Source organism: Apium graveolens, chromosome 9 (genome assembly GCF_009905375.1).
Source record: "Apium graveolens cultivar Ventura chromosome 9, ASM990537v1, whole genome shotgun sequence".
Classification (NCBI taxonomy): domain Eukaryota; kingdom Viridiplantae; phylum Streptophyta; class Magnoliopsida; order Apiales; family Apiaceae; genus Apium; species Apium graveolens.
The window spans coordinates 211,597,380-211,613,572 of NC_133655.1; the positions used below are offsets into that span (position 1 = coordinate 211,597,380).

At 40.2% G+C, this 16,193-nt stretch overlaps 1 non-coding gene across 1 annotated transcript; it reads left to right on the forward strand.

Moving 5' to 3' along the window:
* Positions 1–12,010: 12,010 nt before the first annotated feature.
* Positions 12,011–12,117, forward strand: LOC141687704 (small nucleolar RNA R71). The gene has a single exon (XR_012561190.1). It is a non-coding gene; the product is annotated as a small nucleolar RNA R71 (small nucleolar RNA).
* The last annotated feature ends 4,076 nt before the right edge of the window (positions 12,118–16,193 follow it).

Sequence of the window (16,193 nt, forward strand, 5' to 3'; positions counted from 1 at the left end):
TGAGCTTTTATTGCCCCCAGTCCGGATTGCGTTGGTTAGTTGTCTTTATAAGAATTTGAGTTTTTCTTACCTCCCAGTCCGGATTGCGTTGGGTTCAGCCAATCAGGACAAATGTTGTTGTTCTTAGAAGAACTTGAGCTTTTCTTGCCATCAAGTCCGGATTGGATTGACGTAAGTTGTCCGGACTTGGAATTTGAAACGGTTTTTGGAATTTCCCCCCAATGATTTGAATTGTTACAGCTGTTATTGGTAAAAAGACGTGCCGTAATAATGATGCACGTTAATTGCCGTGTACACATGATCGTGATGGGTGGCCATGATTTGGCCACGTGGCTTGAGTCTGCTGGGATTCACCATGCCTATAAAAGGCACTCTTCCCCATTCCTTTTCTTTTTTACCTCTTCATAATTCTTCTTCTCAGTTTTTTCATTTTTCTCTGAAGCTTTTCCGTAGTTTGTCTCAGGATCTTTCGCTGGTGTGCCGCCGTTTCTCGGTCGTCTTCAATCTCTCCGTAATCTCTTCATATGTGAGTTTCTTGTTTTCCTTTTGCACTGTTTATTTCATATTTGCTTCAAGATCCTGTTGCCTGGTTATTTTTGTTCGTTTGACGTTCATGTGTTTATTTGTTTGAATATGTGTTTATATATCTGTATCTATATGTGTTATTGCTATATTTTGGTGTTTGATTTTGCTTTGGTAATTGTTAGGAATATGTGTATTAGTTTGATGATAAGTTAAGCAAAACACTTAAGTAGAAATCTAGTATTTGTAGCCTCAACGGATAAGACCATCTTGGCTATCCGTTGAAGGAGTAGCTTCACTTAGCAATAAGTTTAGTATTGTAGCACATTTCACTCTCTGGTTTTAAGCTGTAATTCTTAGATGTTGTTAGGAAATAATCAGTCATGTTGACTACTAATGGATGTACAAATAGGAGGGCTAATTGTAAATATTTCATGCCTTGTAACTCTGTATAAGTGAAGAAGTGTCAACGGATATTGAAGACCTTCAACGGATAAGAAACAAAGCTTCAACGGATGTCTCTAATGCTTCAACGGATAATATCCATCAACGGATAAGTGCTTCAACGGAAAAAGACTTCAACTGATAATGCATCAACGGATAAAAGCTTCAACAGATAAAGCCTCAACGGATAAGGCATCAACGGATGAAAGCTTCAACGAATGCTTAGTTCATTAGCAGTTGATAGTGACAATTCACAAGCTGACTGAGGCACATGGGTTGACAGAGACATACTGGAATGTGGAAGCCTCTAGGAGGGATCAAGAAAATGCAGCATTTCCATTCTGATGCAAACAAGGAAGTATTCAAAGATTTACAGATTATCCTAAATTGCATTGGATAGAGAAATAAAGAAGAAACATGTGAAGAATCTTTTCAATTGTATTTTACAATTTGTCTTCACTTGTAAACTTGGTGATAAATAAACCAAGTAGCATCTAGTAATTAGATATGAATTTTCCTGAGCTGTTTAGAAATATCAAAAGAGAAAATCATCTAGTTTGTACTAGGAAGCAGCTGTGATTTAATTCTTTGAATCACAGATTTTCTGAAATAACACATCTCTGGTGGAACAACAAATCCACCAGAAAAGTTTTTAAGTTCTTTGTGCTCATTACATTTGTATTTGAATATATATCTGTCTACATCAGCTTCAAGCAATTCACACACATTTGATCACTCAAACACTTAGCCTTAGAAACTGCTCAAAACTTGAAAAAGTTTTGAGATTTACATTCAACCCCCCTTCTGTAAATCTCATTGTTAGTCCACTGAGAATAACAATTGGTATCAGAGCAAGCTCTTAACATACAAAGAGTCTAAAGATCTAATCTGCTAACATCATGAGTGCACAGAAGAATCCTCCTGCTACCATCATGAGTAGGAAGGATATTGGTGTAAAGATCCCAGTCCTGGAAAAAGATAATTATCATCACTGGAAAGTGAAGATGCATTTACATCTTCTTTCTCAAGATGAAAGCTACATCAACTGTATTGAAAATGGTCCTCACATCCCTCACAAAGTAGCCACAGCTGCTACTGCAACAGTTGCTGTTGGACAGTCCATTCCCAAGCCAAAAGCAGAATGGACTATTGAAGACATGGAAGAAATCCGCAAGGATAAGAGAGCCATGAACATTTTGTTTAATGGCTTAGATCAAGATATGTTTGACAATGTCATCAATAGCCAAACTGTAAAGGAAGTTTGGGATACTGTGCAAATCATCTGTGAAGGTACTGAGCAGGTCAGAGAGAACAAGATGCAGCTTCTTATTCAACAGTATGAATATTTTCACTTTGAAGAAGGTGAACCATTAAACGATACCTTCAACAGGTTTCAGAAACTGTTGAATGGATTGAAGCTGTATGGTAGAGTGTACCAAGTCAAGGATTCCAACTTAAAATTTCTTAGGTCTCTGCCAAAGGAATGGAAGCCCATGACTGTCTCTTTGAGAAATTCTCAAGATTATAAGAACTTCACACTTGAAAGATTATATGGAATTCTGAAGACTTATGAACTTGAAATAGAGCAGGATGAGCTGTTGGAAAAGGGAAAGAGAAAAGGAGGAACAGTTGCTCTTATAGCTGACAGTGAGAAGATGGAAGCCAGGAATGAGGAGAAGACAATGCCAAGTCTCAAAATTGGCACAAGCAAATCAGAATCAAGCAAGGGTAAAGAGCAAGTTGCTGATGATGAAGACAATTCCAGTCAGGATGAATCTGATGATATTGAAGAACATTTGGCCTTTCTGTCCAGGAGGTTTGCAAAAATGAAGTTCAGGAAAAACACAAAGTTCACTAAGCCAAACAGAAATATGGTGGACAAATCAAAGTTCAAATGTTACAACTGTGGCATTAGTGGACACTTTGCAAGTGAGTGTAGGAAGCCAAATTCTGAGAAAAAGAAATTTGAGCAAGTTGATTACAAAAAGAAGTATTTTGATTTGCTCAAACAAAAGGAAAGAGCTTTTCTCACTCAAGATGATTGGGCAGCAGATGGGGTAAATGAAGATGATGATGTGGAATATGTCAACTGTTAGGGCGAAAACACGCGCTAATATTCACGCAAGTATACGCGTTCGCAAGTAATATAGAATACTTTCTAGTTCGTTCCCTCAGAGACTCAGACTAAATTATTGTCTAATTAAACTCTCTCACCAATGTATGATTACTTCTCAATGTTAAGATAATAACACTTAAAATTGTTGATTAAATATTAACTATAATTAACTACTTAATTAACCACTTAACTAACACTTCAATTTATCAATAATAAAACACTCATGAGATCACAACTTCATTATTACTTCCTTCTATAGCCATTGTTATTACCTTTAGCATGTGACAGTGATGATATTAATCGAATAACACAAAACTGATAAAAGCCAACTTTCATTGTACTAATACCATTCTACCAAGCATCCACAATTAAGATAGAAGTTGAATAGTCATCAATTATGTTGAGTTCCTATATGTCTACAGAAATTGACAACACAACGATTTAAGCACAAGTTATTCCTTTTTTGATTACATAGGGCAAATAAAACTGTTAGAGTTACCCACTAATCATGCTCAACGTACATGAACCTATGCTAGCATGGCAAGTTCTAAATCTCAAGATCCACCGTCGCTTCACAAGAGATTAACACCCTATCTTATATGTTCGCGACACACATAAGACGAATACGCACAACCAATACTAGATATCAAGCAATCATCACACACTAAAGTATTAAACAATTAACTAAAGAATTCCATAATAAATCCGTTACAACCCCATGATCACGATTAGCCCATAATAGAACTTATCGCCATCATGGGTTCATATGAAATCATGATAAACAAACACAAGAAAATAATAACTAAACTAATTATATTAAAACAGAGTACGTCACAAGAGTAAATAAATCAAAGCAAGAAAACTAGCATCCAACGCTACAACGAAACAAGAATCACAAGAAAATATGCTTCCTCTTCGTTGCGGTGTGCTAAATCGGTCTTCTTCCTTATCTCCTTTGCTTCTTGCGTAAAACACAATCTAAAACATAATCCCCTTGTGAAAACGTCTCAAATCTACTTATATAATAGTCCCATAAAACTCAGATTACATAGAAGTTGGAAGCCAAACAGAAGTAGAAGTCTAAAATAATTTAGCAAAATTCCCGACCCTGCGCGGCCGCTCAGCATAGCTGCGCGGGCGCGTAGGTTGCTGCGCGGCCGCTCAGCATAGCTGCGCGGGCGCGCAGGCCTCTACTGGAAAAAATCCAAGTTTGCTCCTTTTCTTCGCCGTAATCTGCCCGTTCCTTTCCTCTCGCAATGGTAAACACATGCCAAGGCTTATTCTTGATGATTCCTCCCCCGAAATATAACTAATACCCTGAAATGCATAAACACTAGAAAAACGCATCAAATACACAAAATACTTGATTTCAAGACACCAATTTAAGCCATTTTAAGACGTTCTAAGTGGTATAAAATGCCACTTATCACACCCCCAAACTTAAATCGATGCTTGTCCTCAAGCGTCACAGACTCGAAAACAAATAAAAATATGCATGAATGCAATCTATATGAAAATATAACGATCCCCCTTACTACAATTAACCAACCAAATTGTCACATCTCAACGAATGCAGTTAGACAACTAAAGATCAATAAACTCATGCAAACGGACATACAGCCAGAAACGTGGTGTGTGCAAATGCTTAACAGATATGCTTCGGAACTAGACCAATTACTATGACTAGACTATCCTCAAGGCAATCCTACGATTATACAAAGAATAAAAATTCTAGGCACAAAGTGATATACAACACTACAAGAACTCTGGAGCTTACTACGGAATCGTGCTTTTTATTTACAACTCAAATGCTTATTTGACCGTGCAATGAGTGAGGTCCACAAAAGACTTATACAATGGTATCCATGTAACGAGCGTTAGGTTAGCGGATCCCAGACTCTAAAAGCCTTAGGTCGCTAGGCATAAAGTCCCCTAAGAACTTAATAACTCGAATACCAAAGAGCCCACTCTTGATCAATTATGCAAATTTTTTTTTTTTTTTAATAACTTCTGAGCAAGTGCGTTTCGCTCCATCTTGCTCAACCCTAGACTACTCGCAATATATGCGAGCCGGCTACTAGCCATTTGACGCATAGCCACAACTAGCAACAACTTCCATATTTTTTCTCCAAAATTTTTTCTTTTTTCATGTCTTTATCACTAAGAACCTATAATCGAATTCTAAGCATAATAAGTAGATTGACCTTGAAAACAACCAAATCATAACAACAATCTAGCCCTTACGCATTCTTTAAGACTTAGTGGACTTACAATTGTTTCTAGCATGCATATCAACCTACACAACTTAATATCACTTTAATGCTATCACTACACTCGCATCAATATCACAATTCAGTCGATAAATCATTGCAAAAGGGATCATGATAAATGCATGAGCTACATGACATTCATAAAAAAAAACTATATGGCATAAATTATGCAACTATATGAACTAAACTATCATGAATATGCAACTAAATGACACACACACAATATTCCTTAACTACCACCCCCAAACTAAAAATCTTCACTGTCCTCAGTGAAAGTAGTAGAAAGGAACACATGGTATACCTACTCGGAGTCATCATCATCATCACCCTCAGTGGGTGGAGTATCAGGCGGCGGGTATGCAGAGTCCTCACCAAAAACTGGCCACTGGATATCAGCTCCAAGGCCTCGAAAAGCAGTCCCTAACGCAAGGGTGAGTTCCTGAGCAAACCTGCTCTGTGTCTCATACATGGAATCCATCCGCCGTGAAAGCCTCCTATACTGGGCATCACCCATCCCAGCACCCTCCTGAGCTCTCGAAGAACCAACCTCACCACGCCCTGGCCTAGCCATAGTAGCACCTCGTGCTGGACGCCCTCCTGGAAGACGATAACCCAGCCCATGCTCCTCAGGCTCACCACCGGTCCACTCCTGCATCCCATTCAGAGTGCCAGAATCAATCGGAGCTGCTGGCAACTGCAACTGCTCATGAGCCGACCAGTTCACTTCCACTGCTCGTCATAGCTTTGTAACCGTGGATGCATAAGGGATGTTCATATGCTTTGCTCCCCTCAAAAACTTCAGAATTCCTTGGTAGATAAACTCACCAAGGTCCACATAGTACTCATCATGCAGAATTCCCCACAACAACTGTGCTCTCTCAACTGTGACCTCGTGTGCATGTGAAGAAGGCAAAATATTAGCACATATAAATGCATTCCATGCACGGGCATACCTGTTCATGGCGATCGCCGGAAAGTGACGATACTCATTATTGCCTGGACTGCGGGTCCAAACTGTGCCCGGTCGACAGAGAGTCGCACAAATCAAATCCAAGTCAAAATCCTCAGCAGTCTTTTCATTCCAGTTCTCCTCCTCGGGCTTCCTCTCTCGCTGTCCAATCACACGGCGAATCGCCGCAGGATGATAATCAACCGTTAGCCCACGGACTACAGAGAACCCATTCTTTTCAGCCTTCGCGTTCGCGTAGAACTCGCGAACCACGCTCATCGGTACTGCTTCGGGTGACTCACAAAAAGCTATCCACCCCTTTTCTACAATCATGGGCAACAACTCACCATCCCTCCCTGATGATAAAAACCCCCTCTCCTTCAGAATCGGCTTCCCCAACAGCCTAGTGTACTCCTCCTCCGCAGCTCTGTCAGTTAACCGAGGCCTTGCAGCAGTACCCCTCGATGAATCAGCAGTAGGAACTGTGCTGCTGCTGTCAATAGTGCGTGCTCTCTTGGGTGCCATTGATTCGTGAATAAAAGTGTGTAAGAACTGATTTTTTGATGTTTGTGAGAGGGTTTAAGTGTAGGAAGTTTTGTGGGAGATATGTAGGATAGGTGTATGTATATATAGGGTGTGGATTAGATTAGGGTTTGGGAATTAAGGGATAAAATGATGGGGTAGTGGGAACAATTCGTGGGTTTATGGGCTAAAACTGTTTTTGTGTTTTTGTTTGTTTTTTTTTTTCTGAACTGTAAAAAATTTTCTGGAACTCGACCCCTGCGCGGCCGCTCAGCATAGCTGCGCGGGCGCGCAGAGGGTCTCTGGAATTTTTTTTTTCAGCCCCTATTTTCTGATTTTTTTATGTTTTTGGATCGGTTATTAACTTCTAAGGGTTCCTGTAACAACAATTCATGGGTTGCCTCCCACGCAGCGCTTCTTTTTTGTCATTAGCTTGACGTTCCGTACCTTTCTCAAGTAGTCAACAAAATGGCACTAACCACCTCTCGGTTTGCCATGTCCCCATAGTAGTGCTTCAACCGCTGACCGTTAACCTTGAATGCTTGGTCCGAATCATTCTCAAAAATTTCCACCGCTCCATGTGGAAACACAGTTTTGACAATAAAAGGTCCAGACCACCTTGATTTCAACTTCCCAGGAAAAAGTCAGAGCCGAGAGTTGAATAAGAGAACTTGTTGCCCTGGCATAAATAACTTTGGATGTAGCTTCCTATCGTGCCATCTCTTCACCTTTTCCTTATACATTTTGTTATTTTCGTACGCTTAAAGTCGAAATTCATCCAGTTCATTAAGCTGAAGCATTCTTTTCTTACCAGCTGCATCTAAATCCAGGTTCAACTTCTTCAATGCCCAGTAGGCCTTATGCTCAAGCTCCGCAGGTAGATGACATCCCTTACCGTACACCAACTGGAACGGTGACATCCCAAGTGGAGTTTTGTATGCTGTTCTGTAAGCCCAAACAGCTTCATCGAGCTTTAAAGACCAATCCTTCCTTGACGGACAAACAACCTTCTCTAGATTACGCTTTATCTCTATGTTAGACACTTCCGCTTGACCATTTGTTTGCGGATGATAGGAAGTAGCTACTCGATGATTCACATTATAATGCTGCATCATAGAAGTGAACTTACGGTTGCAAAAATGCGATCCTTCATCACTTATGATTACCCGAGGTGTTCCAAACCTTGTGAAAATTTGCTTATGAAGAAAATTTAGCACTGCCTTTGCATCATTTGTCGGTAAAGCTTTAACTTCGACCCATTTTGAGACATAATCGACTGCCAGCAAGATGTACTGATTATTGCAAGACGCGATAAAAGGCTCCATGAAATCGATTCCCCACACATCAAAGACCTCGACTTCAAGCATCACATTTAATGGCATTTCATCCTTCCTTGACAAATTTCCCACTCTTTGGCAACGATCACACCTTAAAACAAACTGATGAGCATCCTTGAACAAAGTAGGCCAGAAAAAACCTGCTTGCAGAATATGAGCTGCCGTCTTCTCACCTCCATAGTGTCCCCCATAAACCGTGGAATGGCAGTCTCGTAATATCCCCTCCGTCTCACAGAACGGGATACATCTCCTGATGATCTGGTCAGCTCCCTGTCTAAACAAATATGGTTCATCCCACATATACCACTTTGCCTCATGCAGAAACTTCTTCTTTTGAGCGGATGTCAAATTAGGAGGCATTATGTTGCTGACGAGATAGTTTACAATATCTGCAAACCATGGTTCTTCCTCCTGAATTGCAAACAACTGCTCATCCGGAAAAGATTCATTGATTAACGTCCTATCTTGTGAAGTAGAATCGGGATTCTCCAACCTAGAGAGATGGTCAGCTACTTGATTCTCAGTACCTTTTCTATCTTTGATCTCTAACTCAAATTCCTGAAGTAAAAGCACCCAACGAATGAGTCTCGGCTTCGAATCCTTCTTAGAAACCAGATAGCGAATAGCTGCATGATCAGTGAATACTGTTACTTTCGTACCAAGCAGATAAGATCGAAATTTCTCAAAGCCAAAGACTATAGCCAAAAGCTCCTTCTCAGTAGTGGTGTAGTTCAATTGGGCACCATTTAAAGTCTTACTCGCATAGTAGACCACATGGAAGAGATTTTTCTTGCGCTGTCCCAGAACTGCACCTACCGCATAATCACTCGCATCACACATCATCTCAAATGGTTCTGTCCAATCTGGTGCTGTAATGACTGGTGCCGTGATCAAACTCTTCTTGAGAGTCTCGAATGCTGCCAAACATTCATCATCAAATTTGAACGACACATCTTTCTCAAGCAAATTGCACAACGACTTAGATATCTTTGAAAAGTCCTTGATGAATCACCGATAAAAACCCGCATGACCAAGAAAACTACGGATTCCTTTCACAGAATTAGGTGGGGGAAGATTTTCAATGACTCCCACCTTGGCCTTGTCCACCTCCAGACCCTTGCTAGAGACCTTATGCCCAAGGATAATGCCTTCACGCACCATAAAGTGACATTTCTCCCAATTAAGCACCAAATTAGTTTCCACGCATCTTTTGAGTACGGCGCGCAGATTATTCAAACATTCATCATATGAGTGTCTAAAGACGGAGAAGTCATCCATTAACACTTCGACGTTATTTCCAATCATGTCAGAGAATATAGCCATCATACATCTCTGAAAGGTGGCCGGTGCGCCACATAACCCAAACGAAACTCTGCGAAAAGCAAATGTGCCAAATGGACAAGTGAAGGTAGTCTTTTCCTGATCCTCTGGTACAATACAAATCTGATTATACCCGGAATAACCATCCAGAAGACAAAAATACTCATGTCCCGCCAATCTGTCAAGCATCTGATCAATAAATGGAAGAGGGAAGTGATCCTTCCTTGTGGCTTTGTTCAATTTTCTATAATCCATGCATACTCTCCATCCTGTAACTGTTTGAGTAGGGATGAGCTCATTCTTTTCATTTGCGACCACAGTGATACCTCCCTTCTTAGGTACACATTGTACGGGGCTCACCCACGAGCTGTCAGAAATAGGATAAATGATGCCTGCATCTAGCCATTTCAGAATTTCTTTCTTCACCACCTCCTTCATGATGGGATTCAGTCTTCGCTGCTGTTCCACAGTTGGCTTACTACCTTCCTCTAGCAGAATTTTATGCATACAATATGAAGGACTTATCCCCTTGATGTCTGCTATGGTCCATCCTATAGCCGATTTGAATTCTCTCAAAATCCTTAAGAGCTTGTCTTCCTCACTACCTGAAAGGTCAGATGAAATAATAACAGGTAACGTAGATGAATCACCTAAAAAAGCATACCTCAAGTGTTCAGGTAATGGTTTGAGCTCCAAGGTAGGTGCTTCCTCTATTGATGGTTTGAGCTTCCCTTCAGCATTCTTAAGGTCAGAAGTACCAAGAGATTCAAATGGTATGTCCAGCTTTCGCTTCCAGGGAGAAGCGTTCAGATATTGTAATTGCTCGTTGCTATCTTCATCATCGCTGTCAAAATCCCCCACTAAGGCCTTTTCCAATGCATCAGACATTAGCATGTGATCGAGTTCCGAAGTAACCGCAAAATCAATCACATCCACTTTTAAGCACTCCTCATCTTCTGTAGGGAATTTCATTGCCTTGAATACGTTGAAGGTCACATCCTGATCTTGGACCCACATAGTAAGTTCCCCTTTTTGCACATCTATCAAGGTACGGCCAGTAGCCAAGAAAGGCCTTCCCAAGATTATGGGAATCTTCTTATCTTCCTCAAAATCCAGAATAACAAAATCTGCAGGAAAGAAGAGCTTATCCACTTTGACGAGCACATCCTCAACTATGCCCCTTAGGTAAGTAATGGAACGGTCAGCCAATTGTAGTGACATGTACGTGGGTTTTGGATCAGGCAGATCCAGTTTTTTAAAGATCGACAACGGTATCAGATTAATGCTTGCTCCCAAATCACAAAGGCACTTGTCAAACGTCAGATTGCCAATTGTGCAAGAAATGGTGAAGCTTCCTGGATCTTTCAGTTTTGGTGGTAACTTTTGTTGCAGAACAGCACTGCATTCTTCCGTGAGAGCAACGGTTTCAAGGTCATCCAGTTTCACCTTCCTTGAAAGAATAGTCTTCATAAACCTCGCATAACTAGGCATTTGTTCCAGAGCCTCAGCAAAAGGTATATTGATGTGAAGTTTCTTGAACACCTCCAGAAACTTCCCGAACTGTCTATCCAGCTTTTGTTGCTGCAATCTCTTAGGAAAAGGTGGTGGAGGATAGAGCTGTTTCTCCCCTGTATTAGCCTCAGGCAGAGTGTGTTCAACAGTAGTCTTCCTTGGTTCCGCCGCTTTCTCCTTTTGCTTAGATTCTTCATCTCTAACTTCAGCTTCGACTTCCTTTGCCTTTTCAGCATCAGCCACTTTTCCAGACCTTAAGGTAATAGCCTTGACTTGCTCTTTAGCTTCCTTCCTGCCTGGTACTTCCGTGTCACTGGGAAGAGTGCCAGGTTGACGATTGAGCACTGCATTGGCTAATTGACTGATTTGATTTTCCAAGGTCTTGATAGAAACCGCCTGACTCTTGCACAACAGCTTAAGTTCCTCAAAATCAGCACTAGTGGGTGCAGCTGTACTTCCATGTTGAGGATATGATTGCCTTGTAGCATACTGCTGTGGTTGCTGGAATCCAGGTGGGTTAAACTGTTTACTCACTCCTTGCTGATATGGTGGCTGAATAGCATTCTGATTATTCCCCCAGCTGAAATTTGGATGATTTCTGTTATTAGGATGATAGGTCGCTGGCACAGGCTGCTGTTGTCGCTGATAATTATTCACATACTGAACAGATTCGTTGACAAGAGAACACTGATCCGTAGCATGAGAACCTGCACAAAGCTCACAAACCATAGCTATTTGATTAACTCCATACGTAGCCAGAGAATCAACCTTCATTGATTGCGCTTGGAGCTGGGCTGCAATAGCGGTGGCTGCATCAACTTCTAGAATACCTGCTACCTTGCCTGACGTCATCCTCTGAGTTGGGTTTTAATGCTCATTTGCAGCCATCATCTCTATAAGATTATACGCCTCAGTATAGCTTTTAGCCCATAAGGCTCCTCCAGCTGCTGCATCGAGCATGGGCCGAGATTGGGCCCCCAAACTATTATAGAAACCAGTGATCACCATCCAATCCGGCATTCCATGATGTGGACATTTTCTCAACATTTCCTTGTAGCGTTCCCAAGCCTCGCACAAAGATTCTGTAGGTTGCTGCGCAAACTGAGTAAGAGCACTCCTCATAGCAGCAGTCTTTGCCATCGGATAAAACTTCACCAGAAACTTTTGCGCAAGATCTTGCCATGTAGTGATGGACCCAGCTGGTTCAGAATGTAACCAGTCTTTAGCCTTGTCCTATAGTGAGAATGGGAAAAGCCTCAACTTGATAGCCTCATCAGTCACGCCATTATACTTAAAAGTGCTGCAGATCTCGACAAAATTCCTTATGTACATGTTGGGGTCTTCAGTTGCCGCTCCTCCAAAAGAAACAGAATTCTGCACCATCTGAATAGTGCCCGGCTTGATTTCAAAGGTGTTAGCTTGAATAGCCGGATGAAGGATGCTTGACTGAATGTCATCAATTTTAGGCCGAGAAAAATCCATAAGAGCTGGATCAGCTTGAACAATACGATCTCCCATGTTTACTGGTTCTTTCTGCTCAGTTCCTGAATCCGAATCCTCAGAATCTAACTTCTCCGGAATATCAAGAACTTCGTCTGTCTCCTCAGCTGTATCTAAAGTCCTCTTGCGAGCACGAGAACGAGTTTGCATAAACGCTTGCTAAAGTACCTGAAACACAACCGAAAAGAGTAAGTAACTACTACGTCCTAATCACTGAGTCCTAATGACCATTGATGGTATGTACATAAACTAAACAAATACGCCGAGTCCCCAGCAGCGGCGCCAAAAACTTGTTAGGGCGAAAACACGCGCTAATATTCACGCAAGTATACGCGTTCGCAAGTAATATAGAATACTTTCTAGTTCTTTCCCTCAGAGACTCAGACTAAATTATTGTCTAATTAAACTCACTCACCAATGTATGATTACTTCTCAATGTTAAGATAATAACACTTAAAATTGTTGATTAAATATTAACTATAATTAACTACTTAATTAACCACTTAACTAACACTTCAATTTATCAATAATAAAACACTCATAAGATCACAACTTCATTATTACTTCCTTCTATAGCCATTGTTATTACCTTTAGCATGTGACAGTGATGATATTAATCGAATAACACAAAACTGATAAAAGCCAACTTTCATTGTACTAATACCATTCTACCAAGCATCCACAATTAAGATAGAAGTTGAATAGTCATCAATTATGTTGAGTTCCTATATGTCTACAGAAATTGACAACACAACGATTTAAGCACAAGTTATTCCTTTTTTGATTACATAGGGCAAATAAAACTGTTAGAGTTACCCACTAATCATGCTCAACGTACATGAACCTATGCTAGCATGGCAAGTTCTAAATCTCAAGATCCACCGTCGCTTCACAAGAGATTAACACCCTATCTTATATGTTCGTGACGTACATAAGACGAATACGCACAACCAATACTAGATATCAAGCAATCATCACACACTAAAGTATTAAACAATTAACTAAAGAATTCCATAATAAATCCGTTGCAACCCCATGATCATGATTAGCCCATAATAGAACTTATCGCCATCATGGGTTCATATGAAATCATGATAAACAAACACAAGAAAATAATAACTAAACTAATTATATTAAAACAGAGTACGTCACAAGAGTAAATAAATCAAAGCAAGAAAACTAGCATCCAACGCTACAACGAAACAAGAATCACAAGAAAATATGCTTCCTCTTCGTTGCGGTGTGCTAAATCGGTCTTCTTCCTTATCTCCTTTGCTTCTTGCGTAAAACACAATCTAAAACATAATCCCCTTGTGAAAACGTCTCAAATCTACTTATATAATAGTCCCATAAAACTCAGATTACATAGAAGTTGGAAGCCAAACAGAAGTAGAAGTCTAAAATAATTTAGCAAAATTCCCGACCCTGCGCGGCCGCTCAGCATAGCTACGCGGGCGCGTAGGTTGCTGCGCGGCCGCTCAGCATAGCTGCGCGGGCGCGCAGGCCTCTACTGGAAAAAATCCAAGTTTGCTCCGTTTCTTCGCCGTAATCTGCCCGTTCCTTTCCTCTCGCAATGGTAAACACATGCCAAGGCTTATTCTTGATGATTCCTCCCCCGAAATGCAACTAATACCCTGAAATGCATAAACACTAGAAAAACGCATCAAATACACAAAATACTTGATTTCAAGACACCAATTTAAGCCATTTTAAGACGTTCTAAGTGGTATAAAATGCCACTTATCATCAACCTAGCCCTGATGGCTAATTCTGATGAAAATAAAACTAGTTCATCAAGCAACCAGGTAATTACTACTGATCTCTCTCAGCTTTCTAAACATGAATACAATGAAGCTATAAATGATATGACCAATGAATTATATCATTTGCGTGTTTCCCTTAAGTCACTAGCAAAAGAAAACACTAGGATCAAGGAGAATAATGTGTTTTTAAGTGATAGGAATGTTGTGTTAGAAGATCAGGTAATTGAGCTTGAAAAGATAAAACTTAAATGCTTGACTGTTGAGAGTGAACTAGCAGAAGCTGTTAAGAAAGTAGAAATTCTTTCTACACAGTCAGAAAGTGAGCAAGAGGTAATCAAGGCCTGGAAAACATCTAGGGATGTTAGTATTCATATTGCAAAGGTTCAGGGAATTGAATCATTCTGTGAGGATGCCTGGAAGAAAAAAAAAGGAGTTAGAATTAATTAATGGATTGTCAACGAATGTGGAATCAACGGATGATGAAAGTTATCCGTTGAAGGAAGAAAAGGAGCATCCGTTGAAGGCTCATCAATTAAAACAGGCAAGTTCTCTCAAAAATAAAAATCTCAATAAAAAGAATGATTCAACTCTCAAGAACTTTGTCAAAGAAGGAGCTAACACATCCAGAGATGTCAGTAAGGTGAATATAGGACACATGACTTTAGATCAGCTAAAAGACAGGCTTAAGTTGGTTGAGGATAAGAAGGAAACTAAAAGAAAATCCAAAACAAATGGGAAGGTAGGGATTAATAAACATAACAATTACACACCTGATAGGTATGCTCCTAGAAAAAGCTGTGTGCATTGTAAAAGTGTTAATCACCTATCTGATAATTGCAAATCTGTTAAAAATGCTCCCATGCCTTCAAATCCCTCCATGCCTAACATGTCTATGTCACCTCTGCATTCTATGCCTGTTATGTCTCATCAGAATCCCCATGCACATTTTGCAAACATGCCATATATTAACAATCCTTATTTTACTGCATTTAGTATGCCTCAAATGCCATACAATATGCCTATGTGGAATAACATGTTTGCACAACCTATGCCTTATCAAATTCAATCAAATGTGTTAAATGATTCTGTGACTAACCCTACACTTCAACCAACCACATCTGAGACCAAGGTTGACCCAAAGTTACCTAAGTCAAAAGATGCAGGAGGAATGAAGTCTAGGAAAAAGACTAACAAGGCTGGACCCAAGGAAACTTGGGTACCAAAATCAACTTAAATGATTTTGTTGTGTGCAGGGACAAAGAAGGAATCTATGGTACTTGGACAGTGGTTGTTCAAGACACATGACAGGAGATTTCACCCTGCTCACAGAGTTTAAGGAGAGAGCTGGCCCTAGCATAACCTTTGGAGATGACAGCAAAGGATTCACTATGGGATATGGCTTGATTTCAAAAGAAAATGTCATCATTGGTGAAGTTGCATTGGTTGATGGTCTCAAACACAATTTATTGAGCATCAGTCAACTATGTGACAGAGGAAATACTGTTTCCTTCAATTCTGAAGCCTGTATTGTCACAAGTAAAAAGGACAATAAAGTGGTTCTAACTGGAGTTAGAAAAGGGAATGTGTACTTAGCTGATTTCAACTCTACAGATGCAGAATCCATTACTTGTCTACTCAGCAAAGCAAGTCCAGTTGAAAGTTGGCTATGGCACAAGAAGCTGTCCCATTTGAATTTCAAGACAAGGAATGATCTAGTCAAAAAGGACTTAGTTAGAGGAATGCCTCTAGTGGAATTCACAAGGGATGGACTGTGTGATGCTTGTCAGAAAGGAAAGCAAAAGAAAGTATCATTCAGTAAGAAGCTTGAATCTGCAATTGATGAACCACTACAACTTCTACATATGGATCTTTTTGGACCAGTCAATGTATTGTCAATTTCAAGGAAAAGATACTGCCTAGTGATTGTAGATGATTTCT